The 20,893-nt window shown below is 44.0% G+C and overlaps 1 protein-coding gene across 35 annotated transcripts in view; it reads right to left on the bottom strand.

The window, feature by feature from the left end:
- PCBP3 (poly(rC) binding protein 3) overlaps positions 1 to 20,893 on the bottom strand; it is a 248,019-nt gene that overhangs the window by 186,403 nt on the left and 40,723 nt on the right. For 33 of the 35 annotated variants that reach the window (XM_019492277.2, XM_019492311.2, XM_019492305.2 and 30 more), the window contains exon 2: positions 4,919 to 5,013. The exons of the other annotated variants lie outside the window; for them this stretch is intronic. The gene's annotated coding sequence lies outside the window, so the exon portion shown is untranslated. The remainder of the gene's footprint in view (positions 1 to 4,918; positions 5,014 to 20,893) is intronic. 35 annotated transcript variants of the gene reach the window in all.

Consider the following 20,893-nt stretch of genomic DNA (forward strand, 5'->3'; position numbering starts at 1 on the left):
CTGCTCAGTATATATCTCAAATCTGTCTGCTCAGAGGCAATATCTCAAATTAACTCCCTAAAAGACTCTCAGCAGTTATGCCGAAGAGATCAAAACTAAGACCCCAGACCTGTCCCGCTCCCTTGGAGGCACTCTACTGCACCAGGAGAGCTGTGTGGGAGTCCAGCCCCTGATTTTTCGTGTCTCCTCTCTCAAAGGCTCACACTAGGACCATAATGTCACCAACAACATATGTCCAAACCACCATGAGTTAGGACAGGAATTAACAGTCTCTGTGACTGCCCCAAAGGATAAGCAATGGACGATGGTATTTCATATCCCTGCAATCAATGCCCTTCTTCTGCAGCCCATGATCTAAATAAACCATTTCATTGAGGGTTGAACAACACATTTTTGATTGACCCAAATATGAAATATTGGGTTTTTCATTTGCAAAATATCCCAAAAAACCCCTCTGTTTTAGTTAAACCTGATTTTTTTTATTTTTAATTTGGCTACCAAACAGAAATATTTATTATTCTGCCAGATCTAATATAAAAGGTTAGGACATATTTCACTCAGTTAAAAAGAACTGTGGCTACATTCTGACCATGCTAACTGCACCCATGTCTTCATAATCTTTGCTGTCAGTATCAGCACAGCTATAACAGCAAAGGTATGGAAAGAGAGATGTGCTTGGTGCCCAATTATAAAAGAATAGTCACTCCCAGAGAAATGTCATTACTGTTTCTATTTGCCCGTGTCCCACTGAGCATTCTGGTGGGATCATCCTGTTTCGAATCTCACTAGCAAATAAGAAAAGATTCCAATGGTAAGATAACTAAACAGACTCAATTCTCTTAAATATGATGCGTGTGTTGTGACCCAAAGAAGGAGCAGTGTTTGGCTAATCACATGCAACTCTGCCATAGGACCACGTTGGATTTCCAGAAGCGATTTCCCAAGCCATTATTTCAGGGACACAGCCAGCAACATCAGAAGGCCTGCCTATGTCTTCCAGAATGGCACTCCAGAATGGCAACAGTTTTTTCTCTTTCACCTCTTTAGGGATTTGGTCTTTTTCCCTCTCCAAGGTTTGAGGCTGATTAGCTTAGATAAAACGGAAAAGAAAAAAAATTCAGCAAACCTTTTAACTCCTCAAAATAATTTGGAAAAATTAATTCCTTGCACTTTATTCTGCTATATAACCATTCCAGAGCTACATTTCAGTCATTGATGCTACATTGTTACCACCCTAAAAAACAAACAAACCACACACAGCCAAAGCCAGAGGTCTGCACTAGATGGCGATAAAGTACCATTTATTGTGATGTGTGTGAGCTGCTTGGTGCAGTCTTATCCTTAGGACAGCTCTTTCCAGGGGCAGGGCACTGTACCCTAACCTTTTCCAACACATAGGAATGAATCTGCAAATCCTCTGCAGACCCTTTTTTATGATTCCACCCAGGAAAATGGTTGTGAACCCGTAAGCAGGTCCTTTATCTTGCTGCCTTTTGCAAGCCAGTTCGCTCTGCTATTAAAACCTCAGGCAGCTCATTTTCTATCAAACAAACTTTAATTAGTAACAAAACAATCAAACCACAATCCTCTGTCCTCCCCTACTCCAACTCATGGGGCTTAACATAAAGCACCAAAAGTTACAGCGTCCCTCTCACCGTCAGCCCAACAGTCATTCACCTGTTGTGGGGACGGGATAGAGCTCCACTTAGGAGCCAATCAACCCCCAGGAGCCTGCCCCACCAGCTCCAGCACTATCTGCAGGAAGGGAGGGGAGAGAGGGGAAGGGGAGCATGCTGCGGGCTGGGGTTTGGGGGTGGGAGGGCTCCCATCTACATGCCCCCCGCCCACCCCCTCCAGCTCAGGCTTGGCAAACCCCAGCCCACAGAGCACTCCCCCAAACCTCCCTGCCCTCCCTTCCTGTAGATAGCACTAGGGGCAGAGCTAGGCTTCAGTAGCCCATCCCTGATCTCAGGACAGAATTGCCCTAGTGGAATGCCTTCATCTGATCCCTCATCAAATGAGGGTGAATTTGTCACAAGATTGGCCACTTTAAAGTACTCCGCAGTCGTGCACATGTGTTATGGTAGGGCACAGCTGTAGAGTGCTTTCAGGGGGGCAATCGCGTGACAAATGTGATTTCTGTTGGCACCCTAGGAGAAGAGCTACTTGCCATTAGTGCTTCCCCCAACACAGCAGCCTGTCTCTTCCTTGCAACAAGCTATTCCCTCACAGCCTGCTCGCCTCTCTCCATGCTCTCTCTTCTGGGAGCCTTCTCCCACTGAGGCACTGCCTCGTTAGCCAGACTCCTCACAGTTGCACTCATAACAGGGCTGACTGCCCCTTCTTAAGGAGACAAACCACCCTGTTACGGACCCATTTGTGACTACCAGGAAATCTGGCCGCTTGGGAAAATCCTGGAGCATCAGGGATTGGGGGGCCAGTGACATACCCTTTACCCAAATTCAGACCTGGGAGATAGACTTACCAGTGGAAAAATGTGACATTACTGGAGCATCTGCACCTAGCCAAGGGTGTGAATTCCTGGGGCTGCAGGCAGCTGGATATAAATTTGGGCACCTCAGTCACACTGTAACCCTGTCATTTACTAACGGCTGAGTTCTTCATTTAGCTACACTAACCTCCATCTACGGTAGGGGCTTACTTCAAAGCAGTTCTAGCATGCCGTCCATATCTCAAGGCTTTTCTGAAGCCCTCAGGGGCTGGACTCGATGATCTTACGAGGTCCCCTATGTCTAATGTCTATGAATGGGTTAGTTTCTAAGCAAGTCAACTAGCTGCTTTTTACTCTCCTGGTTCACTCACCACCTAAAACAAGATGGCAAGATAAATTCTCTTCTCAGTCCCACCAGAGATTCAATTCTGGCTCGCAAGCACAGCTATTGACACACATCAGTACGTGCCCTTTGATCTCCTTTTTTAGGGATCTGATTTCTTTTCCTATTAGATACCCATGAGGGGCAGCCCTCTGCCTGCCCAAAGGCCCTCTAACACCTGTCCTAATCCAGTTCCCAGGCAATGTGGTCTCATCAGCATCTTCCTACTGGGAAATTTTCAAACAGCGAACAGCTTCCTTTGACTCCCTTTTAAGGAAGCTACCAGGGAGCAAACAGCACTCTATAAGAACTTTAATCCACTCTCCTGCAAGTTATAGAAGATCTAAACATAGCCCCATCCCTTTCCTAAATTCAGCCCCAGCCTGATCCTTCCTCAGCCACCCGATCCTTGACCCTGCAGGGATGAGATAGCTAGATAGATGGCAAAAGACTGCTGCATAAAGCAACAGTTGGCAGTCTCTTTGAGAGAGGTCCTGGCAGGATTGGGAGGCATTTAGCAGACCTGGGGAAAAACATTTTACAAGATTCTGAGGTAAAACAAGGATCTTGCACCTCTGGCAGTAATGAGCACAAAAATTTGTCCACCTATTTTAAGAAGTGCACACATGAATTCAGGCGAATGGAAGGAATAAAGAACAACTAGTGGTAATCAGTTAGTAGCTGAATAAAATCAACTGCTGAGTCCCAGCAGCAACGGAAGTGAGACTCTGGTTTGTAAATGCAAATAAAGTACTTGAGGTCCAATTAAACTGTATAGAGCAAAATGTGGCCTGTGGGCCAGATGTGGCCCACCAGGCCATTCTATCCAGCCTGTGGGGTCCCTAAAATATTTAGAAAATTAATATTTATCTTCCCCTGACTGCCTGTCATGCAGCCCTCGATGGCTTGCCAAAACTCAGTAAGCGGCCCTCCACCTGAAATAATTGCTCGCCTCTGGTATAGAGTGATGCATGAGAGGGGGGCAACAGTGCGACCACAGGTTGTTCCTGTTATATATTGCTGCTAACCATAAATGCAAGGGGGCTTTCAAGTCTGGTGTTTGTACAACAGTACACAGCGTTCAGAAAGAAAAGTACAGGATATGGTACTGAAGAAAAAATGCAATGTTTTTATTGGGGCCTGTTGTGAGGGAAACCAGCAATAACAGTTACACTTCTACATAAATCATTAAACTCCAGCATTCTTAAACAAGAACTCCAAATTCTCAAGTTGTTATCCCAACATCTATCAACACAAGCCATAAACATTATCATTTCATGAATGTAAAAGGCCTCTGGAATTTCTCAGCCATCTCCTCATTGACTGCAGTACTGTTAGGCTCCAAGTACTGTGGTGATTTACAGCCCTCATCTCATGACAAGCAAATGCATTTTCTAATAGAAGCAGGACAGGCTGAGAAGTGAGGAGGACAGAGACACCAAGTTGCAGGGGGGATGTGTGCATTGCGGAAGACCCAAGTTTTATCCTCAGCACACAGCTGAACCCATATAGGGAACACTTCCTTGTGTTCCCACCAAAGGCCTCTTACCTTTGCAGCATTCTGTTTGGGTTTCAGCCAGTCTGGCAACCTTTGCTGGCACAGCTTCCTTTCTGTCTGCTGAGTTCCAGGACTCAGGTGCAATGCAATCTGGAGCATCCTTCTGATCATGAGTACAAGACATGAATAAGGCCTCCAGCCAGGCCCTGGCAGACAGCACCAGAGAGGAACCCGTGATGGTATAGAAATCACCAGCAGCTGGAGGGGCTGTGCGAGTTGGGCAAACAGAGAAGGGTCTAGCTGGCTTGGAAAGAAAACGGTACTAAGGACACAAAAACAGCAGAAAGGAAGGAGGACACTAGAACAAGTTTCAGTTTCAGAGAGGCATCCAATTTGGGGCCACCTATCCAAACTGACCTGTGAAGGAGCATCTCTGTCTGGTGATATGGGAAGTGAGCTCAATACCTGTTGCCCAGTCTATGCAGGTAAGCACCTATATTATAGGAGCTACCATTGCCCACAGCACTCTTGTAGGCTATCCTGGCAGAGGAACTGAATGGCTATAGACAATGAATCATCTCCTTACCCTTGGAGATGGTCTATTTTCCAGAACAACTTCGAGGCACATTGGTAGGGTGGTGTTGGAAAGCTTGCAGTGCTATTAGCCAAGCTGTGCCTGTCCTGTGAGGAAGAAGAAATGAGAATCAGCTTCAGTGGCCACCAATCCTTCACAGTGCTGCTAACTGCACTATGTAAAAAGCCCATCTGCCTCCCCATGAGCAGTGATACATGGTATGCAATGGAGAGTGGCAGAGCACGGTGTTCTACAGCACGGTGTTCAATCTTCCCACCCACTTCCCCCCTACTTCTGAATTTCTAATGCTGCAGAGATAATCCACTAAAAATACCAGGGCTGAAGAAGCAGGGAGAGCCTACAAATTGTGGAGGGATAATGCCACAAACATGTGGCCTGCATGGAGGGAACTGAGACTAATAGTACCTATATTCCCTCTTATGGATCACAACAGGGAACTGAGGTGCCATGGGTGCTAAGGTGCACAGTTGACAGCCCAGAGGTTGCAAGCTTGAGGCCATAGCAGAAGCACTCATAGCACAACCCTGTCAGATTCCAACAAATCTGCATATTCTGCTAAATACCTTGTCACAAGGACACAAAGAAGCAAGGAGCACAGAAGCCCTTTTCTGCAGTGCTCAAAGGCCAGTATTCCCAGGCATGTGTTCTCCTCAGGTCTCAAGCTCGTGAGCTGGTCCCCAGGAGAGAAATCCTGCACCTGCCCAAAGACTCTTGAGTTCAATACACATTAAAGCTAGAAGGATCAAGGCCACCCCAGAGTGGTTGCTTTCAGAAACACTTCAAGGAGAGGATTCAAATGAACAGATCAGTGGTCAGACTCTTAGCATGCTTCCCTAGGAATACACTCCTCTTTTAATGTTAATTTTAACAGACAGAGCCCTGCCATCAGAACTGAAGCCCCTCCTGCTCGCTCAGGGTGCTTTTGTCTAGCCAGTCCAATGCACTCACCCCAACTCCTGCATATTCTAGTGAGGCCAGACCAGAACATATATGGGAGGGCACAGGACAGAAGAGTGCTTAGTCTGATCCTACATGGTCACATGCTCTGGAGCCGACCTGTCATATTGATTCAAAATGCATGCCAATGTTTAATTAAAGACTAGACATCACTGCAGCTAGAAAAATGGAGTAGCTGCACTCTAAATAGAACAGGGTTTCTGGGGGGAAAGAAAATAATAGCTACACGCAACAGCACTGGAATCAATATTGGTACATTTGCTTCTGTGATGGCACTGATAGCAGCATATCAGTTTTCCACAAGGACACCAGTCATCTGTCGTAATGGGGCGTAATGGGGCTAAAGCCCTTTGACCTAGAAGGATGCATCTTCAGGGATACACACCTCCTCCCTGTTCCAATAAAAATAATGAATAAAAGCAAGCTTGCCAGTGTTTCCAAGGCAGGACAAGTCCATTTCATTTTAGCAGCATTGGCCTGGCTCTGCAACAGCTGAGATGGAAGCAATGCTGTACTCTCAGCTAAAGCTATTTATATATCAATATGGAACTTTTTCTCTCTCTTTCATGTTGAGCCACATGTTCAGAACAAACAGGTTTTGAAAACAAAGCCTGTTCTTGCTTTGTCATTATGCACATCAAACACCTTGCTCTCGTGCAGATGCTTTGGGCTCAGTCACAGGCAAGGCTGCACCATTCCATTGACAGAAAGCACTTTTCTTGTGGTGTGAGAAACTGGAGCGGAACCCAGAGGCTTCTTCCCCTCCGCAGGAGAGGCAGCTACTGAACATGTCTAGGAATTGGTTCCTCCCACTGGAGCTTTACTCTGACCATTGCTATTCTCTGACAAACCTGCGGAATAAAGTCTCAGTCCATACCAGGGAGGGAACCCTGGTAAAAATTCAGGGCTCTGTTGCAGTCCTTTCTGCTGGTCTCTTCTGGCTTCCAATGGACTTTACTAGCTGCTCACCTAGTCAGAAACTTCCATTTCTTTCCCTCAGAAAAAATTCCAACATTTCCAAAAATATATTTTCATTTCAAAAATGAATGAAAGGTGAATTGTCTAAATTTTCCACAAAACCAATAGTTTTTGGTGGAACTTACCCCCTTTCTTTGTACCTCTCCATCTCTACAGAAGGAAGGATGAGGCCTGTTTATGACTAACTAGAATGATTTGAACCGGAAAATTGATTTTCTAGCCTCTGACGCAGATAAGAAAAGAGTGGGGTGCTGTGTCTTCATCCAGTACCTACTGCCAAGTCAGGTCCATCTCAGAAGTGTCAGTGCCTCCCATATCAGATTTCCTCCCAACACTTACCTTCTGGATAAGCATTTTCCACTCCCGCTTAGCTAGCAAGGTGCAGGTAAAAGGAAAGGCAGATACTTGGGAGATAACTCTACTGGGAGATTTTATTGTAAAATGAGATGCAAGGCAGTGTTAACACTACTCACAGAGAGAAAAATCTTCTGTCACTCGCAGTCTACCTGCAAAGTCAACAAACTAAAAACAACAGAAGAGGGATAGCGCAAGCTTAGAAGTCCATTCACTGTCCCTAATGTTATACATTCAAATGATAAACAGGGGAAGGATTCTATGCTCATAGCTAATCCTTGCACTTTTGTGAATTAGTAGAAGTATACAAAAAAGTGTACACACACACACACACACACACACACACACAGAGTGGGATAATATATGACAAAGACAGACACCTACAAATGGAACAGAATAATGCATAACAAAAATTTGCAAGTGCACGTATAGACAGAGAGCAAAATAAAGCAGGTCAACATGCAGTTTGCTCACTTATTTTGTCAGCTGTGGTTTTAATCATTGATGCTGCTACTTCCTAGTCTACCACAGAATTCTTGCAGCACATTTTTCCGTTGTAATCCTGAAACCCATTACTAGTACCTACCAGTACATTTTTCAAGACAAAGCATGTTAGAGGTGTGCCTTATAAACCAGGGGTGGCTAACCTGTGGCTCTGTGCATGTGGCATCTGGAAGACCAGGGAGAGGACAGGCAGAACAGAAGCCAACAGGGCAGAAAGCAGAGCAGGAGATCAGGCAGGGAACGCAGTGTAGGGAGTAGAAAAAAAGAGCAGCAGATTAGGCAGAGGAGGGGAATTAAAGTGGCACTTGGAGAGGGCCTGGGGCTAATTTGTGGTATGTCTGCCAAAAAAGATCTCACACTGTTACAGACTAGCTGAATCAGAGGTGGAGAGCATCCATCACTAATGTACCTAACCAGAAACCATGCCTTAGCCAGTCTCAGAAGAATTTTACTGAAACCCTCCTACACAAGCAGTCCTTGATCCATTATAGTTCATTCCTGGGATCCCAGAGGATGTGACCATACTTCAGGATTTTAAATTTAAGATGATTAGTGCCAGTGAGAGGATTGGGAATTACTGCTTGAAGTCTGCCTTGTAAGAAAAGCATATTAGCTAACCATAATGAGTCCTAATGTATTAAGAAACTCAACTTTTTCTCCTGATAGGGAAGCTAGGCTTCAGGTAGCTGGGAAGCCTACTAAATTCACTGTAGAATAAGCTGCTTGCTAGTTATGTAAATAGCTTCAGTGCTCTTGCCTGTTAGAGCACTGAAGATTAAATCACAGAGGAAATAAGTCTGCTCTGTAATGATAATGCCATGCTGTCTGCCCTGTAAATAATGAACTATGTGCTTTCTTGAAATCTGGCGATGCGACCCAGGAAACAAACCCTGTGATCAAGTTACAAGTTACATGTTCTGATTAGACAACAAACTGGGAAAGAGACATATGGTTTCATCCATGCAAGTTGCTCCATTTAGGACCATTTGAAATGAGAGCAACTGTGTTACAACCGTAGGCTACTATCAGATGGGTATAAGCATCATCAGCTAACATGACAGTGGCCCCATTATACAGAGGCTGCAGTCTGGTTCCAGTGGTCTTATGCAGCCTTTATCTGAATTAGTTTATGGCCATGATAACAGCATTGGAAGCCAATTGTTTGATGCTCTGTCTGCACCAGACCCTGAATATTATGAGCTGAAACAACTTTAAGATTTTAATATATTTATTCCTTGATAGCCTGTGGCTTGCTCCTGCCAGGGGCTTAGCTCTTATGTCTTGGGAGCTGAGGTGCCCAGCAACATGCAGGACTGAGCCATAACAAGTTGGTAGCCTGGTATGTGTGGAGAGCACAGAAGATAGAGGGCCAAGTCTTCAAAAGCAGCTCCTAGCTTTGACTACTCAACATGCAACATACAAGAGTAATCTGAAGAGGCAGGCAGCACTAGCAAGGTCCATGTAGACAGCCCTAGCTGGTGCAAGTCAACACAGCTCCACTGAAATAAATGCTACCACATGGATTTATTGCAGGGGTGGACAGCCCACAGGCCAGATCAGGCCTGCCAGGCTATTCTATCCAGCCCACAGGCCCCTAAAAAATTTAATAAATTAATATTTATTTGCTCCCTGATCCCCATCAAAGATCACAGGAGCCAGGGTCAGTAGGACCCAGGGGGAGCCGGCAAAACCGAGCAATGCAACCCCACTCCACCCCCAGCCATTTCCCTGCCTTCCTGCCCCTGCGGCCCTGGGCCACACTGCCGGACTGGAGAGTACGGGCTGCCCCATGGGGCCAGGAGCAGGAGGGGTGTGTGTGTGTGTGTGTGTGTGTGTGTGTGTGTGTGTGTGTGTGTATAAGCAGAGACAGGGGGGTGTTCATAGGGTAAGTCCCATACGCACACCCCACCATACACATGCATACCCCGCCTTGCACTGCCATACACGTAGACCCCCATGCTCACAACCCCCCACATACCCCAGCCACCTTCTCCCCACACACAGTCCCCCACAAACCCCATACCCACCCACACCCACATATCCACACACATCCCCACATGCTCCCTCACCCCATACCTATCCACCCCAGACACACCCACACCCTCCCCCACATACCCACACACTCCCAGTACGCCCACAAACGTATACCCTCGCTCCTCAACATGCAAGAGTAAGACATCATTTTAAGCTATTGTGCAATCACCTCTATGTACACTACACAAACACATGTAAATCAGAACAGAAATATTTTTTTAAATCAAATTAATAAACGTTGTAAATGTTTTCTTTTAGAATATAATTTAGTATTTTTTTTGGTTCCAAAATGGCAAAACCCCTTGCTGAAAGGAGTACTTCCGGGGGCAAGGGGAAGAACTTCTGATAGTAAAGGTCAGAGGTTAGGGGGCAGGACTTCCAATCACAAGATGGTGACCCTAGGCAGGGTAGCCTACCTCTTAGCTAGCAAAGCTCTGGGCTAGCAGGGGACTGAAGACAAGGGCTAGGAACAGGAATTACACACAAACTGGTGTGGTTGAATACCAGTTCAAATCTGTAACACAACAGAAGTTCAGTGCACATAAACTGCTTTCAAAATAGCCAAAACCAGTTTAAGTTAAACCTGGATGGGCATAGCATCAGGCTTAACTGATTTAGATTAAATCAGTTTCTTGAACTTCTATGCCAGATCCCTTCCAGATTCAAGTTAAACTCACAGTCCCCCAGCATGCTTTACATCTCCCCCCACACCCTCCCCACAGGCCCAAGCTGTCTGGTCCAGCAGAGCACGGAGGCATGCTCTAGCGCCCCCTGGCTTCTGGCCTGGGCCACTACAAGGATCTGGCTGTATTTCTGGAAACAAAAGTGAATGCCTTCTCACTTGTTTATAAATTCAATCTACACAGCTTAAGCTAACCTGCAAAAATTGAATAGATTCAACCTCAAGCTTTTTGACTATCTGTACTTAGCCAAAAGGCTTGTTCATACCTTGTCCTTGCTGATCCCTGGAGAAACACCAGAGTACACTACAGATAAACCTAGCAACCTGATCCAAGTTCCAAGCCCAACCTTACTCCCAGAAAACTACTGGAGGGGGAACCTTTCTGAGAAAAGCAGGGAGTTAGTTGTATCACACCAGACTGTAGTCCCAGTTTCCTAGTCACCCACTCAGATCTGCTGCCTGAACAAATTAGAGCAGGTTAGCAGCTGGAAATAACAGAAGCAGAAAAATGGTAAAAGCAATTTTGAATATATATAATATTACCAAATCAGGTAGGGATCTGTGTTCCAGCTGCTTGGGAGTTCCTCCTCAGTCAATGCATTTACTGGTTATTTTTTTCTACCACAATGCTCAAACTTTTCCTCCTCTCCCCACAAACACATTCAGCCCTCACAGTGAGATGGATTCTGTAACTGTTCAGAACAGAGACCCGAAAACCTGAACATTAGCAAAGTGCACACAGCTTCAGGAAACAATATCCCTTTAAAAAAGGGCTCTACCTTCAGCTTCTTCTGGCTGTTCTTAGGATTGCAAAACTAAGTAAAACAGAGGTTCCCCTGCACACCCTCAGATCCCCCACCTCCACACAAACACAAGCTTTTTTGACTCTTGTAACCACACACCCAGTTAAAATCAGCTCTTGATCAAAAGGAGGTACTTTTTTATGCAACATGTAGTTAACTTGTGGAATTCATTGCCACAAGAAGTGGTGGAGTTTGACAACATAGCCAGATGAAAAAAGGGACTAAATAAATTCATGGATGATAGATCTATATAAAGAGCTATTCCTCAGAAAGGTTGAGAGAGGCTGGAGGAACACCTCCAGTTGATAATGGTTGATGCCAGAGAAGGTAATGAATAGGGGCTAGATCACCCAAGAAATATCTGTTTCAATGCTCTTCCTTTATAGCAGTGTATCTCAACCTGTGAATCACAAGAATGTGTGAAAGGGTCACAAACAAACTTTAAAAATGGATTCTCCTTTAAAGGAGAAAAACATGGGAAATTGTGGCATTACCCTTGCAGGCTGGCAGAGATCCAGCCTGCGAGGGGCTGCCTGAGGCCTCCCATGCCACATGCATGCCCCACACACCCACCCCCTGCCCCACACACTGCTAGGCTGTGGGTGGGGGATAGTGGGTCGGGAGTGAGAGACACTGGGTTGGGACTGGCCGATGATTTGATGTATTGTACTGATGCTTACAAATGGGTCCTGGTACAAAAAGTTTGAGAACCACTGCTCCATAGCATCCACTTCTGCCACTGCTGAGGATAGGATACTAGACTAGATGGACCACTGGTCTGACCTGGTATGGCATTTCTTATGTTCTTACAGAGGTAGCTTAAGGTCTAAACCACTGCGTATTGATGGCAGTGAGAAATGGAAGTAGCAGAGGACCCACAAGGCTTCCCCCAAAACCCTTGTCCAACAGCTCTTCCAAGTACACAGTAGTTTCAAATATTCACAAATGCCGAACACGCATTTTAAATACACTTTATACACTTACAGGAGCTCCTTGGGAGCTTGCTGCCGCCAGGCTCCCGCCGCTGCGCTCCAGCCGTCGGCACCGGGGGCACTGTGTTCATGAACACAATGCCGTATTCATGGATTTCACCATTCGCGGGGGATATGAGAACATATCCCCTGCAAACGGCAAGGGTCGCCTGTAGTCTGGTGCTTTGCCTTGAGCTACTGTGTAGCAGTCAGGCCAGTGGGAGACAGATGCACCGTTAGCATCCTCTCACAAGCTAACACCACAAGCATCGAGGCAATGATCATCCAGCATAAACTTTGCTGGGCCAGCCATGTCATCTGGATGTCCAACTTCAGACTTCTGAAGCAAGTTTTATTCTCCGGGCTCAGTCAAGGTGTATGCTCAAGAGGAGGGCAGACAAAGCACTTCAAGGACATCCTCGAGGCCAACTTGAAAAAATGCAACATTGACATGAGCTCATGGGAGACTATCACCCAGGATACACCCCAAACGGGGGATGAATCTGCTACAAGCATCTCAGTGCTTTGTAACCTCACAACGACAATGGGAGATGGAAAAGCAGGAACACCAGAAACAGCACGTTGCAGACCGAATCAAAAATCCAGAGCCACCCAACCCACGCAGAAACACATGCCTGAGTTGCAAAAAAACCTGTCATTCCCAGATTGGCGTTGTCAGCTATCTTTGGATCCACAGATAAGGCAATCATGGAAGACAATAGTCCTCGACTTCAAGGGACTGCCAGAGATGGGGTACAACCAGAGACATGATGGCTGGCACTGGATGGGGTACATAATAATACATCCAGCCTAGAAATTCTGTTTCAGGTCCACATTACAAGATCTTGCCAGGAACTGCCTCATCTTTAATTTCAGAGACAAACTGCAAAAGGAGGAGGAGGAAGGAGATCTAGAGGCCAGCAGAAGAATTTGAAAGAGCTGAATAAATGAAGATCTTGGGACAGTTTGAGAGATCCAGTTTATACAAGCTCCATACCAGAGATCACTTCCCCCAACCACAAGCTTCAGGCTGAATAGTAACAGAAGCCACATGCTGGCATCTACGGCCGTCTCTGCAGAACAAAAAGCCGTAACAAATTCCAAGCAAGCTAGTAACCAATGTCTCCACAGACCTGCTGCTTCCAAGGTTGTTTTCCCTCACTGACTCCTCAGGTGGGCCATTTCTTACGATGAACATTATTACCTACATGTTCCCCAACAGGGTCATGCCTGCATGTCCTCTCATAGCACATTAAGTGATTACTGGACAAAGGTTTAATGCTCAGTCTCTCCTGAGAAAGTGGTCAGCAACAAAAACCTGAAAGTGTGATATGCTGGATGTCCAACTGCTAGTATATTTCAGTAGAGCTAAGAGCTCTCAGGATGATGGCAGATCGGACCCTCACTGAACTCTGATGTCCTCAATTCATTTTATTGGCACATTAAACAGTTTCAGCAAAATCTACCAACCTTCACTTTGTTGTAAGGAAGAAAATACATTCCTGTAACTACTTTGCATTTCTATAGTACTTTCCCTATAATTATCCTGATGCCACTACTCCATACTTCCCATGAATTTAAATAGGCTGAAATTATTGTGGAAACTAATTACTTGCATGGCATGTAGTGCACTGCAGCTAAACATTTAGATGGCAACACAGCAACATTTAAGCAAAATGAATCAATCCTTCAAAGTTAGTTAATTCTACATAAAAATGACTTTTAAAAGAAGGGGTGCATTGACTCAATCTATTAGTGTTTTAACCGAGTTTATGCTGGCATAATTCCAATGAAATCAGGAGACATGCTTCTGCCTTTGTGTGCAGTAATGGGGATGCAGTTCAAACATACTATTTTCTCCTGCTTTGAGTATTGACTTTCTGAAGCGTTTCACTTGCTGAATTTTTGAATGTTTCAAAAAACCACATATAGAAACAATTCATATAACATTCATAAGAATGCATTTTCCATCAGAGAAAATAGTTTTATTGAAGCCAAAGCATTTTATGGGAATTTATTTTGTCAACATCTGCTCTAGGAAAGCATCAAAACAAATAATTTAGATGTTTTCATCATTTCCTGTTGAAAAGTTAAAAACCTTTGGATTCAGTTTCACCATTTTATTTAGTGTAATGTTGCTTTTCTTGGTTTTATTGTATTGTATTTAATATATTACAATGTTCTGACATTACAGAAACATGTTTTCTAATAGAATATTGTCATAACCTCCGTTTTGCAAGAATTTTCATTTATTTACTCATTCATTCAATTTATATGCCAACCTTCCCAGCAAAGACTCATGGCAGCTTGCAACAAGAAAACAAAATATATTCAAAACAGGAGAGGATCAAACCAGCTTAAAAGGGAACTAGAACCTCAGGTTAAAACAGAGACCCCATAAACAATATCTCAGCCTAGATCTGTGTGGTGAATTCTTGCCCAAGTAGGAAGATCTTACTTCCAAAATATGCCCAGGTTTGGGCTCTGGCAAGTCTCAAGAGGAAGAGAATTGGGGAACAACTTCAGAAAACAACTTCCCAGAGGATTTGGCACACTGATGATACTTGAGAGCATGCATTTTCATACAACCGACTCAGGACATGGGGGGCTGTCAGCCAGGAGTCTGTCTTACCAAAACCTCCCGGCAAGCTGCGAGGGAGGCCTTGTAGGCAGGGCTGGAGATGGGAGAGATGTCATGGCAGGGCCACAGAGTCCCAAAACTCAAAAAGCAGCTGGTGGAAGCTACTGTAACTTAGAAAGGACTCCCTGGAGCCCCTTCTCTTTCAGCTGCAAGCTCTGAGTTGAGCCTCAAAACTCTTCCCCAGGGGAGCACATGTATGCCAGTAGCTGGAGACATGGGGCAAAGGAGCTCCACTTCATTTCCCCTGTATTCAAGCTGTACCTGGAATTGCTTGCACGCTGCAGGCAGTTAAAATGCTGCAAGAGGACAGGTGATAAAAGGAAGGTAGACAAGATGGGATGAAAATAGAGATACGTTTTAAGGAAATTCCCACCCGAAGTGTCACTTAGAAGCATCCTCCAGCATGGCTACAGCACAAAACAGGAGGGGGGGGGAGGAATGTACACACACGTGCACACACACACATGTACATGGGCATGCACACTGCTCACAGAAAGGCTCTTTGCCATCGATACAGAAAGAGACTAGGAAGGGGATAAATGCTGAATGCTCCTGAGGTCAGAGATAGCAAATACCTGCCCTCTGTGACTAGGCTGTACGGTTCATCTTTGGCACTGTGTTGCAAGGCAGAGTAGGCTTAGTAAAAACCCAGTTCTTCACAACCACTGTTGGCTAATAAGAGGCTAAGAGGAGAGCTGGGTGCAGCTTTTCTTCCTCACAACAGCAAAAAGGGTACTAGGAGAAGGCAAATAAAGTATCTATCAGCTTGGCATACCAAGGGGGACCTGCTGGACAAGGAATGTGTGTGGGGGCTTCCTTTGGCATGGATTCCTATTCTGGGGTTGATCCCAAGGGGGCAGCAAACACAATGCAATGCCACTCACTCTACTTAATCCTGTCTACCCCTGCCTTGTTATTAATGGTATTTTGGTCAGGATCAGGTACTGTACAGAGAGACACAGGAATCAACCCTGCCCTGAGCAGCTGACAGTCTAAGTAGTCTGGTGTGACTGACTGACAGTCACAGCTCCCTGCCTGGAAAGCCCAGGAGAGCAAGAGATCTCAGGCCAGGGCCAAGGCATATCTTTGGATTTACAATCACAAACAGTTCAGATTTAAATGCCACCATGTCTCAGAGGCAATTTTCACCCATTGAAGCTCAGAGTGCTTTACACAGGAGGATAAATGCCTTTATTCTCATTTTTGCAGATAGGGAAAGTGGAGGCACTAGCTTCTCCCAGCTCATACGAGAATAGGCTTAAATCTGTCAAGGGAAGGAAATCAGCTTGCACCAGACATCTGCAAAACCAACAATCTCCTGGTAGAACAGCACAGTTTTATAGCAGAATCCTCTCTGCTGCAACGAATCCCGAAGAAACCTGAAATGCAAATGCCTAATGTGCTCCCAAGCCATGGTGGCATTGTTTCCTCATGAGTCTTGGGGGTCTCCTGTGGGAAGGCAGTGGGGATGTAATTAGTCTAAAAGTGAGCTAAGCTTTGTTAAGCACCCCCAGTGGTCTCAGGCACTATGAAGGTGTAGCTCATTTGATGGCTGAAAGTACAGTTAGGTGTCACTTTCCCAGCAGTGTGCTTTAAAGATGAAATCTCTCCTATATAATATAAAAGATAAGCCATAGAGAAATACTACCAATTAACCCCTCAAGGTGAATAATATTCCATCAGGCTCAAATCAAGACAGTTAATATCAAATTATCAGGTTTGAACTGCTTGTAGATATTTAGCAAGCAGGAAGATATATTTACCAGATAATGAGACATTGCAATACAAACACTCAGCTCTATCACTAGCATGGTTTAGCAGGCATTGGGGATAAAAGCAGTTTTAAAATTCAGGGTATTTTATAATATCTATTCAGAGCAGTGCATTGGTTGCTCACATTTGATTCTGTGCTAGATGGATTAACATTGTTGAGCAAAATGACTGGTTTTCCAATTCTAATGGCAAAGCCATTGTTTTTCAAGAGCCCTTTGGAAACAAAATTCAAATCCACACGCGCCCCCAAATTGGTTCACCTTCATTGAATGTTCATACATATCATCATTATTATTGTTTTACAGTCAATATAGGTCTGGAAAGGAAAAAAAAAAAAATCACATGCAGAAGTATTCAGTGGTGTAAATCCCTCATGTTAAAAAAAAATAATCAGGATTTTAAACCAAACATTCTTTTTGCCTCTTCGTTTTCAAACCTGTAGGATGCATTAAGTGCATGTATTCAACCCCTGATAGAAGGAGGGCTAGAAATTCACTCAATTTTAGTTTTCCTTTTAATATAAAGAACGGGTATTGTAGACTTATGACAAAATACGAAACAGGACAATACTGGCTCATCACACACTAAATAGTCACATTTTGGAATACTGAGCCTACCAGTGTCCCTTGAAATCACCCAGCCTATAAGCTTGTGCTTTGGACATATGCAATAGTACCATGCTTTCCAAACAGCTCAGGTGTCTAAATGAACAGACTACTGAGCACACCTCATTGCTCCTGCCAAGCAGTCACACTGGGCACTGCAGCTTGAAAATGTGGTCTAGCACTGCCCCAATATACACAAGCTCTCCAGTGCTGGCACTCAGCCTGCTGTGCCTGAACAGCCTGATACAATGTTCTCCTCCCTCTATATTCTCCATCTCTTACAACTTAGTAAACTACTCCAAATTCCAGATACTTCTTTCCTTCCGTTTGGCTTTTCTCTTCACTTCTGTTTCTTGTCCTAAGGATGTTTGCAGGAAAATGGACTCTTGAAACTTAGGCTCTTGGGAAAGCGTCTCATTTCCTACCCAGGTTCTCTAAGCACATTGTATTCAAGGTAGGAAAATAAGTAGCATGAGTCTTTAATAGCAAAGAACTTCTTCCCATGCAAATACCTACATTGCAGAGGGGGAAGAGGAAAGCGATCAGGACAATACTCTTGAAAAATAATTCAGTTCTCTAGCAACAGTTCCGATATTCACCAGACAACAAAATCTCCTGATTATTACAACGCAATATGCTGCTCACCTGTCCTACAATTTACTGAAAAGCCATTTTTAATATAGAAAAATCAATATCTTATCAGGAGCATAAAGAAACTTTCATAGAGATGGAATAAAATCCTGAGCCATCTGTCCCCCATGCAAAAGGGCATGCCCTGGGCGCAGACTATCTAATACCCTGTGGATTAAACATTTGACAGCCTCCAAGTAAATGATAGCCCATGGCAAATCACCCCTCCCACCCCTGTTCCCCTTTGTCTGCCCCTGCTAATATAAATCATCATATAATTAACATTGCCATTAACTTCTACAATAGAACTAACTTGGTCCTATTTGCGCTAAACCAAATTAAAATACATTGTTTAATTGAATCAGACAGAACAACACCCTCTACACCACCAATTCTTCCTAGAGATGGTCATATTACTGTATGATATAGGTGAGCTAGAATAATGGCAATGGGTAAACTGGAATATTTGGAAATGCTTTCAGATATTTCTGTGTTGAAATCAGAACAGGCACTGCATCCAGACAGAGAGGGAAGAAAGATAGCTAGATAGAAGCATCTCACTGACCTACTGTCAAATTTGACTTTGCATATATAGGTAGATGAACCAACCTATCCTAGTATATAGGTACAGCCAATTTAAAAATTATTCTCTGTAGCAATTTATAAGCCATTATTTTAAAGTGCATCTTTGCAATGCAATGTTGTCTCAAAAGTAGCAAAGAACCTTCTGTACTGCAGAACACTGCACAAGTTAAAAAAAGGTACAACTTTTCTTAATGGATTAAAAGGTTAATAGAAGAATAATCTGCAGTTTGAAATTCTCAAATAATGATAAAACTAAGTGATTTGCAAATATTTTCATAAATGAATATGCAGAGTTGTGTTTAGTGCCAAGCATGGGATCCTCCTGCTTATTATTCACAAGTATTTGGACAAAAGATTGTCGATTTATGAAAGTGCTTGCAAATCCCAAAAGCTTCACAAGTTTTTGAATGCCCACACATTGGTGAATTATTTATTACTCCTCTGTGTTAAAAGCTTTGTTCATTCAACCAAAGAGAAGCAGCCATACCATGTAATGGGCAACAAGGAGAACAGCAAAAACCAAATAATTCAAACAATCCATAAATTGCCAAAACTATAAGAACAGTTATAAGCAGATAGTAAATACAAACAATGTGAGAAGGTTCCGTGAACAATTTCCTAATGAAAAAGGGAATTAACCTTGTAATTCATATCTAAAACAAATGGTTCTATTTGAAGTTCTCTGGGTATGCCAGTACATTGATTTGGAGGAGTTTCCTAGGTCACCCTCAGCTAATCTGACCTGTACAAACTGCACTTCATTGATATTACCTTGCACCGGTGAGGAACAGAAGGAGAGACAAGTAAATTAGCAGAGCCCCCTTCTAGGACCTGTTCCTGTTACTTAGGTCTCCCGCTGTGCTAGCTCTAATGACAGGCTGAAGCGATAGGAAATCGGGTGCAGAATAGCCAATTGCAGATTTCCTATGGTTCCATCTCACTTACTTTGGGTGAGTTCTGAACATATTGCAGGAAAGGGGTGTGCTTGTTATGGAAGTTTGGCCTCAGACCCTGATATTCAGGAGAGTTCCCAGGGGCAGGGTGCACTGCTACTGGTAGATGAGATAAGAGTGTTTTTGGTTTGGTTTGGTTTCATGGATTTTTTTTTTTACTGTAGATTTTCAGCTGGTTTGGGCTACAGAATAATCCTGGGGTGGGCCTATGTAGCAGTATAGACATATCCACTGTTACCATAACTAACAGCAGTAAGATTCCTCACATTTTCTCAGTGGAAGCAGCATGACCTCTCTTACAGAATGTGCATCAGTGCTGTCTGATATCTTTCATGTATTCTGCGCGTTAAATCCTCTCCTGATTGTTGCTGTATGAAAAGAGCAAGAGAAGAGACAGGCTTTGCTTCAGGGATTCATCTGGGCAGGGGGAGTTTACTGATTATGGCTGGACGCTTATTGACGATGCTCTCCTTTCATATGCACAGTTCAGGGGGAACTCAAATCATTGAAGATGGAGTCTGCCTACAAGAAGCATGCTGATGGGCACTTGTCACTGATTTTATAATATTGCTGGGCTACCAGTGGTGTGATAGTGCAACATGGAGTCGCAATGCATCAGGACATGACCTCGAATAACGTTAGGACAATACCCCCCTCATCAGTTGTCAGTAAGGTATTGTGACATGTTTTCTTAAGAAGTGTCAAGTTTCTCAGGTGTCTTGAGCAAGATGTTTTTCAAACTTGTTTTGCAGATGCTAAAAAAATGGTGAGATTTCTATTTTAGTCATTGCTAACCCTGTGTGAGAAAAAGTGGATAAAATAATTCTGTGCTTTCAAGCAATAAAAAGGAAGCTTCCATGAGTGACAAGTAGTATCTTACTTCATCTCCTCGGACACACGCAGATAAGGGTGATGTTCTACAAACTTTCAACACAAAAAAAGGAAAAGACGGGCACCTTGAACTGCACTTTGTTGAGACCAAACTGAATCCAACGGTGATATCAGAAAAGAGAAACTAGAATCCTGAAATTAGGACTCTGGATTTGTCAGAGATGAAACTTTGTATTGAGAAACAAGGAGAGGCAAAGATATGAGTTTTCTGCCTTTAAAAACAGATGATGTATTTCAAGAGTCATTTAGAACTTTTCAAAGACAGTGTAACAAGCCCAAGTTCTCTCAAGTTTGTCCTGTTCTTCCTCCTGAGGTTGTTAATTTCCTGGGGCGAAGAACACCCTCCAGACTGATACCTGAAATACTTTTCTTTCTTGTGAAAAATTGAAGGCTCTGTGCAGATCCATGTCTTATCATTCAAGTTTGCCTTTATTCCCTATAGGTCTAGGAGATAGCAGAAACTGGCAGTCCAGCTCCCTGGAGGGCACGCACTCCCTTTCAACTATTTTTATTGCCTCCTCAAGTAACGCAAAAGTCAGAATAGCGCCCCCTAAACCACAGAGAGAATCTAGCAGTAGGACAGATTTCCTAGCCAGCCAATGACA

This window comes from Alligator mississippiensis, chromosome 4 (genome assembly GCF_030867095.1).
Source record: "Alligator mississippiensis isolate rAllMis1 chromosome 4, rAllMis1, whole genome shotgun sequence".
Lineage (NCBI taxonomy): Eukaryota > Metazoa > Chordata > Crocodylia > Alligatoridae > Alligator > Alligator mississippiensis.